The 15,192-nt window shown below is 34.6% G+C and overlaps 2 long non-coding RNA genes across 6 annotated transcripts in view; one reads left to right on the forward strand and one right to left on the reverse strand.

The window, feature by feature from the left end:
* The window catches only part of LOC127718952 (uncharacterized), a 126,651-nt gene that overhangs the window by 24,562 nt on the left and 86,897 nt on the right, over positions 1-15,192 (reverse strand). The window contains exon 1 of one of the 5 annotated variants that reach the window (XR_007990055.1): positions 3,314-4,304. The exons of the other annotated variants lie outside the window; for them this stretch is intronic. This is a non-coding gene — a long non-coding RNA (uncharacterized LOC127718952). Of the gene's footprint in view, positions 1-3,313; positions 4,305-15,192 lie in introns of those variants that run through there. 5 annotated transcript variants of the gene reach the window in all.
* Positions 9,026-15,192, forward strand: part of LOC127718932 (uncharacterized) — a 91,890-nt gene continuing 85,723 nt past the window's right edge. The window contains exon 1 of the long non-coding RNA XR_007990026.1: positions 9,026-9,325. This is a non-coding gene — a long non-coding RNA (uncharacterized LOC127718932). The remainder of the gene's footprint in view (positions 9,326-15,192) is intronic.

Raw genomic sequence — 15,192 nt, forward strand, 5'->3', positions numbered from 1 at the left:
CCACCAAAAATTTTGCTGTCGTATATTGGTATCACGTTGTTGTCGTTGTCGTTGTCGTTGTCGTTGTCCGAAGACATTTGGTTTTCGTACAATAACTTTTAGTATAAGTAAATAGAAATCTATGAAATTTAAACACAAGGTTTATGACCACAAGAGGAAGGTTGGGATTGATTTTGGGGGTTATAGTCTCAATAGTTATTAGGGGCAAAAAAGGGCCCAAATAAGCATTTTTATATGCCCGTTTACGGGACGTATTATGGTAAACCTCTGTCCGTCCGTCCGTTGTCACCATGTCGGACATTAACTCAAAAACACTTTAACCAATTTGCATAAAACTTTGGTGAATTGTTTATATCTATTGACGTGAGCTCCCTTTCATTTTTATACGACCGCAAAAAAATTTTTGTGGTCGTATATTGGTATGACGTTGGCGTCGTCGTCGTCCGAATACACATTAGTTTTCGCACTCTAACTTTAGTTTAAGTGAATGGATCTTTGTGAAATTTTACCATAAGGTTCAATACCACAAAAGGAAGGTGGGGATTGATTTTGGGGGTTATGGTACCAACAGTTAAGGAATTAGGGGCCAAAAAGGGGCCAAAAATAAGCATTTTCTAGTTTCCAGACAATAACTGTGGAAAGGTGTATGGATCTCTCTGAAATTATACTACAAGTTTCCATACCACAAAGGGATGGTTAGGATTTGCTTTGGGGGAGTATGGCTCAAACCGTTTAAGAATTAGGGGCAAAAAAGGGGGAAAAACAAGGTTGTCCTGGTTAATGGACAAATACTTTAGTACAAAACATAATTTAAAGCAGTGTAAGGGAGATAAATCAAATACATCATTGAAATTATCTCCCTTACACTGCTTTTAAATTATGTATAAAGGAATGGTTAATGAACAATTAAGATAATTAAAAACAGTGTAAGGGAGGTAATCCAAATACAACGTTTTGGTTACTTCCCTTACACTGCTTTTAAATTATGTTTAAAGAAATGCATATTTATAAAGGAAGACCAGTAAAAATATCTGCAAATGTTGCATCTTTTTTTTTACCAAAAAATCCATATGAAAGATTTGACACTATATTTTGAATTCTATTATAAAATAGATTAAGTTAGCATTATGGTAAATTTAAATGGGTAATTATGGTTGCAAATTCCATTGGAAATTTGAATTGAGATTATGACCATATCTTGAGGGAAAGAATTTTTTTGGGGAAAAAAGGGGGGGGGGTTAAAAAGAAATTGTGGGGGGTCAATTTTTCTCATTTCAGATTTCAGAAATTATAAAGAATTATTCTTCAAATATTATTTTTTTTTCAAATTTCAAATATTGAAAAATTTCAAGAAGTAATCTTTAATTGCACAGTATGGCGCATTAGATTTGTAAAATCTTTGACCACATTTATTTATTTGTTATGCCGAATCTAACCGTGTATTTAGATTTTTAATTTTGGGTCCAGTTTTCAAATTGGTCTACATTAAGGTCCAAAGGGTCCAAAATTAAACTTTGTTTGATTTTAACAAAAATTGAATATATGGGGTTCTTTGATATGCTGAATCTAAACATGTATTTAGGTTTTTGATTTTTGGCCCAATTTTCAAGTTGGTCCAAATTGGGGTCCAAAATTAAAATTTGTTTGATTTCAACAAAAATTGAATATATGGGGTTCTTTAATATGCTGAATCTAACCATGTATTTAGATTTTTTATTTGTGGACCCCGCTATCAAATTGGTTCATATTGAGGTCAAAAGGGTCCAAAATTAAACTTTGTTTGATTTCATCAAAAATGGAATTATTGGGGTTCTTTGATATGCCAAATCTCACCGTGTATTTAGATTTTTAGTTTTGGGTCCCGTTTTTTAAATTGGTCTACATTAAGGTCCAAAGGGTCCAAAATTAAACTAAATTTTAACAAAAATTGAATTTTTGGGGTTCTTTGATATGCTGAATCTAAACATGTGTTTAGATTTTTGATTATGGGCCCAGTTTTCAAGTTGGTCAAAGTTGGGGTCCAAAATTAAACTTTGTTTGATTTCAACAAAAATTGAATATATGGGGTTCTTTGATATGCTGAATCTAAACATGTATTTAGATTTTTGGCCCAGTTTTCAAGTTGGTCCAAATTGGGGTCCAAAATTAAAACTTTGTTTAATTTCAACAAAAATTGAATATATGGGGTTCTTTGATATGCTGAATCTTACCATGTATTTAGATTTTTTATTTTTTGGCCCGCTATCAAATTGGTTCATATTGAGGTCAAAAGGGTCCAAAATTAAACTTTGTTTGATTTCAACAAAAATTGTATTATTGGGGTTCCTTGATATGCCAAATCTAACCGTGTTTTTATATTTTTAATTTTGGGTCCCGTTTTTTAAATTGGTCTACATTAATGTCCAAAGGGTCCAAAATGAAACTTAGTTTGATTTTAACAACAATTGAATTCTTGGTGTACTTTGATATGCTGAATCTAAACATGTGTTTAGATTTTTGATTATGGGCCCAGTTTTCAAGTTGGTCAAAGTTGGGGTCCAAAATTAAACTTTGTTTGATTTCAACAAAAATTGAATATATGGGGTTCTTTGATATGCTGAATCTAAACATGTATTTAGATTTTAGATTTTTGGCCCAGTTTTCAAGTTGGTCCAAATTGGGGTCCAAAATTAAACTTTGTTTGATTTCAACAAAAATTGAATATATGGGGTTCTTTAATATGCTGAATCTAACCATGTATTTAGATTTTTTATTTGTGGGCCCGCTATCAAATTGGTTCATATTGAGGTCAAAAGAGTCCAAAATTAAACTTTGTTTGATTTCATTAAAAATTGAATTATTGGGGTTCTTTGATATGCCAAATCTAACCGTGATTTTAGATTTTTAATTTTGGGTCCCGTTTTTTAAATTGGTCTACAATAAGGTCCAAAGGGTCCAAAATTAAACTTAGTTTGATTTTAACAAAAATTGAATTCTTGGGGTACTTTGATATGCTGAATCTAAACATGTGTTTAGATTTTTGATTATGGGACCAGTTTTCAAGTTGGTCCAAGTTAGGGTCCAAAATTAAACTTTGTTTGATTTCAACAAAAATTGAATATATGGGGTTCTTTGATATGCTGAATCTAACCATGTATTTTGATTTTGGACATTGGACCATGATAGGTAAATTAAAAAAATTGAAGTTCTTGGACCACATTCTTTCTGTGTCAGAAACCTATGCTGTGTCAAATATTTAATCACAATCCAAATTCAGAGCTGTATCAAGCTTGAATGTTGTGTCCATACTTACCCCAACTGTTCAGGGTTCGACCTCTGCGGTCGTATCAAGCTGCGCCCAGCGAAGCATTTTATTTATAAATTTTAGTTTTACGTTTCCGAGTTGTGGGGTTTTATTCATTAAAAAAAAGGGGGATTTTCCAGTTTTCGGACAATAACTCAAGAATGCTTTCACCAACTTGCAAGAAATTGTGGTGAATTGTTTATATCTATTGACATGAGCTCCCTTTAGATTTTTATATATTTTAGATTTTACGTTTCCGAGTTACAGGGTTTTATTCATAAAAAAAGGGGGATTTTCCAGTTTTCTGACAAAAAATCAAAAATGCTTTCAGCAGTTCTTATGAAACTTTGGTGAATTGTTTATATCTATTGATGTAAGCTCCGTTTAGAATTTTATAAATTTTAGATTTTACATTTCTGAGTTATGGGGTTTTATTCATTAAAAAAGGGAGGATTTTCCAGTTTTCTTACAATAACTCAAAAATGCTGTCAGCAATTCTCATGAAACTTTGGTGAATTGTTTATATCTATTGATGTAAGCTCCCTTTACATTTTCATAAATTTCTAATATGACATTGAGAATTACAAGAACTTTAATTGTTTATAGTCTGACAACAGATTTACTAAGTATTGCGCAACAGCACAGTGTATTGCACAACAGCAAGAAATCTTTAATTGAATATAAATTCAATTCATATAACCAATTTCAAGTTCTTGACTACATTTATTCAGAAACCTATAATATGTCAAATATTTAATACAATCCAAATTCAGACCTGTATCAAGCTTAAATATTGTGTCCATTTTTGCCCCAACTGTTCAGGGTTGGACCTCTTCAGGCGTATCCAGCTGCGCTCAGCGAAGCAGTTTATTCTAGTTTCCAGATAATAACTTGTGGAATGGTATATGGATCCCTCTGAAATTATACCACAAGTTTCCATACCACAAAGGGATGGTAAGAATTGGCTTTGGGGGGTTATGGCTCAAACCGTTTAGGAATTAGGGGCAAAAAGGGGGGAAAAACTAAGGGTGTCCTGGTTAATGGACAATTACTTAAGTACAAAACATAATTTAAAAGCAGTGTAAGGGAGGTAATTCAAACACATTTTGAATTACCTCCCTAACACTGCTTTTAAATTATGCATAAAGAAAAAAAAATTTTTGGGGGGGGGTCAATTCGCAACAGCATAGTGTATTGCACTAAAGCAAAAAAATGAATATAAATTCAAATCACATAACCAATTCAAGTTCTTTGACTACAGTTATTCTGTGTCAGAAACCTATTATGTGTCAAATATTTAATTACAATCCAAATTCAGACCTGTATCAAGTGCGAATATTGTGTCCATTTTTGCCCCAACTGTTCAGGGTTGGACCTCCTGCGGTCGTATCCAGCTGCGTTCAGCGAAATGTTTTTTAACTCGGTGTTGATTCCTCGTCTGTAACTTGGAATTTCGATCAGTACGGAAAAACATGTAAATAAATTGTTATCCCTTAATAGTAACATATGTGATGATGTAACTTTTTTTATGTGAACATACACAATGGTCTGGTCAACAATCATGTATGAATGTATGAAGCTTATCATATCCTGATGGTACTTACAAATAGAAATATTTATTTCTTTGGTTCATAAATTAAAATAAAAAAACTTTATTATACCCCAAGCAACGAGTTGCGGAGGGTATAATGTTTTTGACCCGCCCGTCTGTCTGTCCGTCCGTCAGTCCTGTTTCTTGTCATCGCAACTCCTCTCAAACCACACAACAGAATTTCACGAACCTTTTTAGATAATAAGGACATACTATGTAGTTGAGCATATCGACAGGAAATTACGATTCAATTCTTTTTCTAGGAGTTACGCCCCTTTGAACTTATTTACTGTAATGTACTACTGCAACAGTTTGTCATCGCAACTCCTCTCAAACCACACAACAGAATTTCATGAAACCTTTTCAGATAATAAGGACATACTACGTAGACGTGCATATTGACAGGAAATTACGATTCAATTTTTTTTCCAGGAGTTATGCCCCTTTGAACTTATTTGCTCAATATACTACTGCAACCTTTTGTCATCGCAACTACTCTCAAACCACACAACAGAATTTCATGAAACTGTGTAGATAATAAGGACATACTTTATGATTCAATTTTTATACGACCGCAAAAAAATTTTTGTGGTCGTATATTGGTATGACGTCCGGCGTCGTCCGAAGACACATTGGTTTTCGCACTCTAACTTTAGTTTAAGTGAATGGATCTTTATGAAATTTTACCACAAGGTTCAATACCACAAAAGGAAGGTTGGGATTGATTTTGGGGGTTATGGTAATAACAGTAAAGGAATTAGGGGCCAAAAAGGGGCCAAAAATAAGCATTTTTGTAACTTCCAGACATAACTTGTGTGTTAGTGTATGGATCTCTCTGACATTGTACCACAAGGTTCCATATCACTAAAGGAATGCTGGGATTGATTTTGGGGGTAATTGCCTCCAAATTTTAGGAATTATGGGCCAAAAAAGGGGCAAAAAACAAGCATTTTTCTAGTTTCATGACAATAACTTGTGTGTAAGTGTATGGATCTTTCTGAAATTGTACTACAAGGTTCCATATCACAAAGGGAAAGCTGGGTTTGAGTTTGGGGGTAATTGCCCTAAACGTTTAGGAATTTGGGGCCAAAAAGGGGCCAAAAAACACATTTTTTTCTAGTTTCCAGACAATAACTTGTGTTCAAGTGTATGGATCTCTCTGAAATTGTACTGCAAGGTACCATACCACAAAGGGAAGGCTGGGATTGAGTTTGGGGGTGATGAATCATAATGGGGGTTCAAAAAATTTGGGGGGGGGGATTTATTTTTTTTTCCTTTTTTTTCTTTTTTTCCTTTTTTGTTTCTTTTAGAATTTTCCATTTTAAGTTGGTTATTTCTGATTTATATTTAAAATCAAATAATAATGATATGGTAGGAGATACACACCAAACAGAATGTGTAAATTATTATATAATAAGTATTGTGCAATAGCAAGAAATTTTCAATTGCACAGTATTGCACAATAGCAAGAAATCTTCAATTGCACAGTATTGCGCAATAGCAAGAAATCTTCAATTGCACAGTATTGCGCAATAGCAAGAAATATCCAATAGCACAATATTGCGCAATAGCAAGAAATTGTCAATTGTACAGTATTGCGCAATAGCAAGAAATATTTAATAGCACAGGATTGTGCAAAAGAAGATACTTCCTATAAATTGCTTATTTCTTGACCAATTTCAATGGGGTTTTATTCTTGATTTCATGGGGTTCTTTAATATGCTGAATCTAACCGTGTATTTTGTTTTTGGATTTTGGGCCCCGTTTTTAAATTGGTCCACATTGAGGTCCAAAGGGTCCAAAATTAAACTTTGTTTGATTTCATCAAAAATTAAATTATTGGGGTTCTTTGATATGCCGAATCTAACTGTGTATTTAGATTCTTAAATTTTGGTTCCGTTTTCAAATTGGTCTACATTAAGGTCCAAAGGGTCCAAAATTAAACTTAGTTTGATTTTAACAAAAATTGAATTCTTTGGGTTCTTTGATATGCTGAATCTAAACATGTATTTAGATTTTTGATTATGGGCCCAGTTTTCAAGTTGGTCCAAATCGGGGTCCAAAATTAAACTTTGTTTGATTTCAACAAAAATTGAATATATGGGGTTCTTTGATATGCTGAATCTAACCATGTATTTAGATTTTTGATTTTTGGGCCCCGTTATCAACTTTGTCCACATTGAGGTCAAAAGGGTCCAAAATTAAACTTTGTTTGATTTCATCAAAAATTGAATTATTGGGGTTCTTATATATGCCGAATCTAACCGTGTATTTAGATTCTTAATTTTTGGTTCCGTTTTCAAATTGGTCTACATTAAGGTCCAAAGGGTCCAAAATTAAACTTAGTTTGATTTTAACAAAAATTGAATTCTTAGGGTTCTTTAATATGCTGAATCTAAACATGTATTTAGATTTTTGATTATGGGCCCAGTTTTCAAGTTGGTCCAAATCGGGGTCCAAAATTAAACTTTGTTTGATTTCAACAAAAATTGAATATATGGGGTTCTTTGATATGCTGAATCTAACCATGTATTTAGATTTTTTATTTTTGGGCCCCGTTATCAACTTTGTCCACATTGAGGTCAAAAGGGTCCAAAATTAAACTTTGTTTGATTTCATCAAAAATTGAATTCTTGGGGTTCTTTGATATGCTGAATCTAACCATGTATTTAGATTTTGGATATTGGACCATAATAGGTGAATGTCCAATTTAAAATTTTTAAGTTCTTAGACCACATTCAATCAGTGTTAGAAACCAATGCTGTGTCAAATATTTAATCACAATCCAAATCCAAAGCTGTATCAAGCTTGAATGTTGTGTCCATACTTCCCCCAACTGTTCAGGGTTCGACCTCTGCGGTCGTATCAAGCTGCGCCCTGCGGAGCATTTTATTTTTTCTGATACAATTTATTTTTCTTACACTTATTTTATTTCTCCATTGACAATGTGGGGACGTGGGGTATGTGAGCGCGCTCACTAAGGTTCTTTCATTGAATCTGGACTTTATTTTCAACTTTATTCATGTAACTAGAAGCAATGCACATATGTGATGTTGTCAATAATCACACGGGGGCCTCGGTGGCCGAGTGGTCTAAGTAGTTACTACTGTAATCACTAGCCAGTCAACACTGAGGTTGTGAGTTCGAACCCCGCTCGTGCTGGTGCACTCGACTCCAATCTTAATTGACTAGGATTGTCAGTTTTGCTATCGAAGGTCGGTGGTTTTTTTCCGGGCACTCTGGCTTCCTCCACCAATAAAAACTGGCCGCCACGAAATAGCCCAAAAGCGGTGCTTAAAAGTGGCGTTAAAACACCAAAAAATCAAAATAAAATCAATAATCACACATGTTATTGATAAAATAAAATTGTTTAAACAGACAATTTGTTGCCATATAAAAATAAGATAACCAGAGACCAAATGATGTTGAAGTTAATAGCAATTATAGTTCACCCTACGGCTTCAACAAGGAGCAAAAGCTCACACCACATAGCAAGCTGCAAAGGGCCCCAAAATGATAAGTTTAAAAAAAATTCAAATGAAAAAACCAACGGCCTGATTTATGTACAAAACTATAAACAAACAAAATATTTGATAAACAGCAACAAACAACAACCGGGACAGACACATTTGGAAATTGACATTGAAGGTTTGTTGAGAACTAAACATTACAACAAAAAAGATAATTTCAGCTTCCAAATTGTGAACTTTCCATTTCTCTGTAGCAACATTCCAGCAGTGCCTGCATTTGAAGACCATATCTCTCAGTTGATACGATATTCCAGAGCTTGCATTTCCTATCATGATTTCCTTGATAGAGGGTTGCTGCTTACAAGGAAGCTATTAAAGGAAGAGTTCCAAAAGGTGAAGTTGAAATCACCCCTTGGAAAATTGTAAGGTCACTCTCATAAGTTCTTGACCCTTATGAAATATCTGTTTCATAGATGACGACGGTTATGTTCCAATTGTGGTTACCACAATCCTGACCCCTTTTTTCATGAATGTCACCTACCGAATTAGAATAATCACCGGGCTGCTACTTACATGAGCAACACAACAGATACCACATGTGGAGCAGTATCTGCTTAACCTTTCAAAGCACCTGAGATCACCCCTGGTTTTTGGTTGGATTTGTGTTGGTTTGTCTTTAGTTTTTATACGACCGCAAAAAAATTTTGCGGTCGTATATTGGTATGACGTTGGCATCGTCATCGTCGTCATCCGAAGACACATTAGTTTTCGCACTCTAACTTTAGTTTAAGTGAATGGATCTCTATGATGTTTTACCATAAGGTTCAATACCACAAAAGGAAGGTTGGGATTGATTTTGGGGGTTATGGTACCAACTGTTAAGGAATTAGGGGCCCAAAAGGGGCCAAAAATAAGCATTTTTGTAACTTCAGACATAACTTGTGTGTTAGTGTATGGATCTCTCTGATCTTGTACCACAAGGTTCCATATCACAAAGGGAATGCTGGGATTGATTTTGGGGGTAATTGTCTAAAACGTTTAGGAATAAGGGGCCAAAAAGGAGCAAAAAATAAGCATTTTCGAGTTTCCAGACAATAACTTGTGTTCAAGTGTATGGATCTCTCTGAAATTGTACTGCAAGGTACCATACCACAAAGGGAAGGCTGGGATTGATTTTGGGGGTAATTGCCCTCAAAATTTTAGGAATAAGGGGCCAAAAAGGGGCAAAAAACAAGCATTTTTATACGACCGCAAAAATTAAAAAATTTTTGGTCGTATATTGGTATGACGTTGGCGTCGTTTTCGTCGTCGTCGTCGTCGTCCGATGACACATTGGTTTTCGCACTCTAACTTTAGTTTAAGTGAATGGATCTCCATGAAATTTTACCATAAGGTTCAATACCACGAAAGGAAGGTTGGGATTGATTTTGGGGGTTATGGTACCAACAGTTAAGGAATTAGGGGCCAAAAATAAGCATTTTTGTAACTTTCAGACAATAACTTGTGTGTAAGTGTATGGATCTCTCTGACATTGTACCACAAGGTTCCATATCACAAAGGGAAGGCTGTAATTGATTTTGGGGGTAATTGCCTCAAAATTTTAGGAATTAGGGGCCAAAAAAGGGGCAAAAAACAAGCATTTTTCTAGTTTCATGACAATAACTTGTGTGTAAGTGTTTGGATATTTCTGAAATTGTACTACAAGGTTTCATATCACAAAGGGAAAGCTGGAATTGAGTTCGGGGGTAATTGCCTGAAACGTTTAGGAATTGGGGGCCAAAAAGGGGCCAAAAATAAGCATTTTTCTAGTTTCAAGACAATAACTTGGGTTCAAGTGTATGGATCTCTCTGAAATTGTACTGCAAGGTACCATACCACAAAGGGAAGGCTGGGATTGAGTTTGGGGGTGATGAATCATAAGGGGGTTCAAAAAATTTGGGGGGGGGGGATTTTTTTTTTTTTTCTTTTTTTTTCTATTTTTCCTTTTTTTTTTTTCTTTTAAAATTTTCCATTTTAAGTTGGTTATTTTTTATTTATATTTAAAAGCAAATAATAATGATATGGTAGGAGATACACACCAAGCAGGATGTGTAAATTTTTATATAATAAGTATTGTGCAATAGCAAGAAATTTTCAATTGCACAGTATTGCACAATAGCAAGAAATCTTCAATTGCACAGTATTGCGCAATAGCAAGAAATCTTCAATTGCACAGTATTGCACAATAGCAAGAAATATCCAATAGCACAATATTGCGCAATAGCAAGAAATTGTCAATTGTACAGTATTGCGCAATAGCAAGAAATATTCAATTGCACAGTATTGTGCAAAAGAAGATACTTCTTATAAATTGCTTATTTCTTGATCAATTTCAATGGGGTTTTATTCTTGAATTCTTGGGGTTCTTTAATATGCTGAATATAACCGTGTATTAAGTTTTTGGATTTTGGGCCCTGTTTTTAAATTGGTCCACATTGAGGTCCAAAGGGTCCAAAATTTAACTTTGTTTGATTTCATCAAAAATTGAATTATTGGGGTTCTTTGATATGCCGAATCTAACCGTGTATTTAGATACTTAATTTTTGGTACCGTTTTCAAATTGGTCTACATTAAGGTCCAAAGGGTCCAAAATTAAACTTAGTTTGATTTTAACAAAAATTGAATTTTTAGTGTTCTTTGATATGCTGAATCTAAACATGTATTTAGATTTTTGATTATGGGCCCAGTTTTCAAGTTGGTCCAAATCGGGGTCCAAAATTAAACTTTGTTTGATTTCAACAAAAATTGAATATATGGGGTTCTTTGATATGCTGAATCTAACCATGTATTTAGATTTTTGGGTCCCGTTATCAACTTTGTCCACATTGAGGTCAAAAGGGTCCAAAATTAAACTTTGTTTGATTTCATCAAAAATTGAATTCTTGGGGTTCTTTGATATGCTGAATCTAACCATGTATTTAGATTTTGGATATTGGACCATAATAGGTGAATGTCCAATTTAAAATTTTTAAGTTCTTAGACCACATTCATTCTGTGTCAGAAACCTATGCTGTGTCAAATATTTAATCACAATCCAAATTCAGAGCTGTATCAAGCTTGAATGTTGTGTCCATACTTGCCCCAACTGTTCAGGGTTTGACCTCTGCGGTCGTATCAAGCTGCGCCCTGCGGAGCATTTTATTCTAGTTTAGGACAATAACTTGTGTGTAAGTGTATGGATTTTTCTGAAATTGTACTACAAGGTTCCATATCACAAAGGGAAAGCTGGAATTGAGTTTGGGGGTAATTGCCTAAACGTTTAGGAATAAGGGGCCAAAAAGGGGCAAAAAATAAGCATTTTTCTAGTTTCCAGACAATAACTTGTGTTCAAGTGTATGGATCTCTCTGACATTGTACCACAAGGTTCCATATCACAAAGGGAAGGCTGGAATTGATTTTTGGGGTAATTGCCTCACACTTTTAGGATTTAGGGGCCAAAAAAGGGGCAAAAAACAAGCATTTTTCTAGTTTCATGACATTGACTTGTGTGTAAGTGTATGGATCTCTCTGATATTGTACCACAAGGTTCCATATCACAAAGGGAAGGCTGGAATTGACTTTTGGGGTAATTGCCTCAAAATTTTAGGATTTAGGGGCCAAAAAATGACAATAACTTGTGTGTAAGTGTATGAATCTTTCTGAAATTGTACTACTAGGTTCCATATCACAAAGGAAAAGCTGGAAATGAGTTTGGGGATTATTGCCTAAAACATTTAGGAATAAGGGGCAAAAAGGGGCAAAAAATAAGCAATTTCTAGTTTCCAGACAATAACTTGTGTTCAAGTGTATGGATCTCTCTGAAATTGTACTGCAAGGTACCATACCACAAAGGGAAGGCTGGGATTGATTTTGGGGGTAATTGCTCTCAAAATTTTTGGACTTAGGGGCCAAAAAGGGGCAAAATACAAGCATTTTTCTAGTTTCAGGACAATAACTTGTGTGTAAGTGTATGGATCTTTCTGAAATTGTACTACAAGGTTCCATATCACAAAGGGAAAGCTGGAATTGAGTTTGGGGGTAATTGCCTAAAACGTTTAGGAATAAGGGGCCAAAAAGGGGCAAAAAATAAGCATTTTTCTAGTTTCCAGACAATAACTTGTGTTCAAGTGTATGGATCTCTCTGAAATTGTACTGCAAGGTACCATACCACAAAGGGAAGGCTGGGATTGATTTTGGGGGTAATTGCCTAAAAATTTTAGGATTTAGGGGCCAAAAAAGGGGCAAAAAACAAGCATTTTTCTAGTTTCATGACATTAACTTGTGTGTAAGTGTATGGATCTCTCTGACATTGTACCACAAGGTTCCATATCACAAAGGGAAGGCTGGAATTGATTTTTGGGGTAATTGCCTCAAAATTTAAGGATTTAGGGGCCAAAAAAGGGGCAAAAAACAAGCATTTTTCTAGTTTCATGACAATAACTTGTGTGTAAGTGTATGGATCTTTCTGAAATTGTACTACTAGGTTCCATATTACAAAGGGAAAGCTGGAATTGAGTTTGGGGATAATTGCCTAAAACGTTTAGGAATGAGGGGCCAAAAAGGGGCAAAAAACAAGCATTTTTCTAGATTCAGGACAATAACTTGTGTGTAAGTGTATGGATCTTTCTGAAATTGTACTACAAGGTTCCATATCACAAAGGGAAAGCTGGAATTGAGTTTGGGGGTAATTGCCTAAATCGTTTAGGAATAAGGGGCCAAAAAGGGGCAAAAAATAAGCATTTTTCTAGTTTCCAGACAATAACTTGTGTTCAAGTGTATGGATCTCTGTGAAATTGTACTGCAAGGTACCATACCACAAAGGGAAGGCTGGGATTGATTTTGGGGGTAATTGCCTCAAACTTTTAGGATTTAGGGGCCAAAAAGGGGCAAAAAATAAGCATTTTCTAGTTTCCAGACAATAACTTGTGTTCAAGTGTATGGATCTCTCTGAAATTGTACTGCAAGGTACCATACCACAAAGGGAAGGCTGGGATTGATTTTGGGGGTAATTGCCCTCAAAATTTTTGGAATTAGGGGCCAAAAAGGGGCAAAATACAAGCATTTTTCTAGTTTCATGACAATAACTTGTGTGTAAGTGTTTGGATATTTCTGAAATTGTACTACAAGGTTTCATATCACAAAGGGAAAGCTGGAATTGAGTTCGGGGGTAATTGCCTGAAACGTTTAGGAATTGGGGGCCAAAAAGGGGCAAAAAATAAGCATTTTTCTAGTTTCAAGACAATAACTTGTGTTCAAGTGTATGGATCTCTCTGAAATTGTACTGCAAGGTACCATACCACAAAGGGAAGGCTGGGATTGGTTATGGGGGAATTGCCTCAAAATTTTAGGAATTAGGGGCAAAAAACAAGCATTTTTCTAGTTTCAGGACTAACTTGTGTTCAAGTGTATGGATCTCTCTGAAATTGTACTGCAAGGTACCATACCACAAAGGGAAGGCTGGGATTGAGTTTGGGGGTGATGAATCATAAGGGGGTTCAATCTGGGGGAGGGATTTTTTTTTCCTTTTTTTCCTTTTTTTTTCTTTAAAATTTTTCATTTTAAGGTAGCACTACAGTCTAACAATGATTTTTTGAAGATATTTTTTTTATCACATAATTTTGAAGTAAGTATTATTCTGCACAGTTTGTAAAAATCCCAAAGTCATTATCATATCACAACAGGGAGTAAATTGATAATGAACGTATGTAAATAAAAGCACATGTAATTAATCTAAATATATAGGCATTTGGGAGGGGCTAATATGTCAATCATCTGTTGATACCAGTGTCCAGCTGTTAATCCCTGACCACAAGATAAATATCTCATTGCATTGCAACAAAACTTATTTATAAAACATGGAAGTTTAGAACAGAGAAAAAGAAAAAGATATGAATAGGAAAAAATTTAAAGGGCAAAAATCTACCAAAATGAAAAAAAACTATGGAAAAGAGTGTGAAAGTATCTTTGAAAGCCTCTGACTGCCTGTATAAATTTCTCGTCTTTGGTCTTCTACATGTAAAAATAATTTTAGGCATTTTAACTAATTTTAAGTTTATGTGAAATTTTTTAATTCCATGAAACTCATAAATCATGTTGGACAGTCTATTTTCAAGGAGGTGATGGTCTTGATCTTTTTATGGACAAGTATTTTAATTTTAATATTTTAGCTAATTTCAGTCATCATGGTCATATTATATTTCTTTTTAAAATTCAAATGAAAATTATTCTTTATAGTGAGAATAATGATGTTGAATATTAATTATGATGCAGCTGGCCAATCCTGTTATTCTCTTATCTTAGACTGTCTGGACAGAGGCAGAGCTTTGTCTTTATTTTATTACTACATCACAGATGTTGGTCAAATCTGTGACGTCAAACTCCCGCCAAATGCCAAGTTAGTGTTATACAGTGCACACAAAATGCAAATTTTACAGCATTAGAGCATCAAAGACACAATGTGTGTGGTTCTATTGATAAAGTAATGGTGTCAGAACACTCCTGGGGTGTTCCCAGTGGAATTTTTGTATTTATGTGGCATTTATAGGGGTTCTTAAGAGGAAATTCAGTTTTAAGGTCATTTCTCAGAACAATTTTTCATGAGAATTGTAAGGAAAAAATGAAAATAGAAACTTTATGGGTACCCCCTTTGGCTTGACTTTGATATATGTGATTGAAGGGAGTATTTTCTACAATACCGTGTCCCAGTTTTTGGATAATTTGTTTCTAAATGAATTTATAGCGATAATTTATAAGATGAAAGGTGAAATGAGGTTTGGCATCCAGCAGTAAAAATAATATATCTTATTACTGGAGGCATATATCAAAAATCT

Source organism: Mytilus californianus, unplaced genomic scaffold (assembly GCF_021869535.1).
Source record: "Mytilus californianus isolate M0D057914Y unplaced genomic scaffold, xbMytCali1.0.p SCAF_10, whole genome shotgun sequence".
NCBI lineage: Eukaryota > Metazoa > Mollusca > Bivalvia > Mytilida > Mytilidae > Mytilus > Mytilus californianus.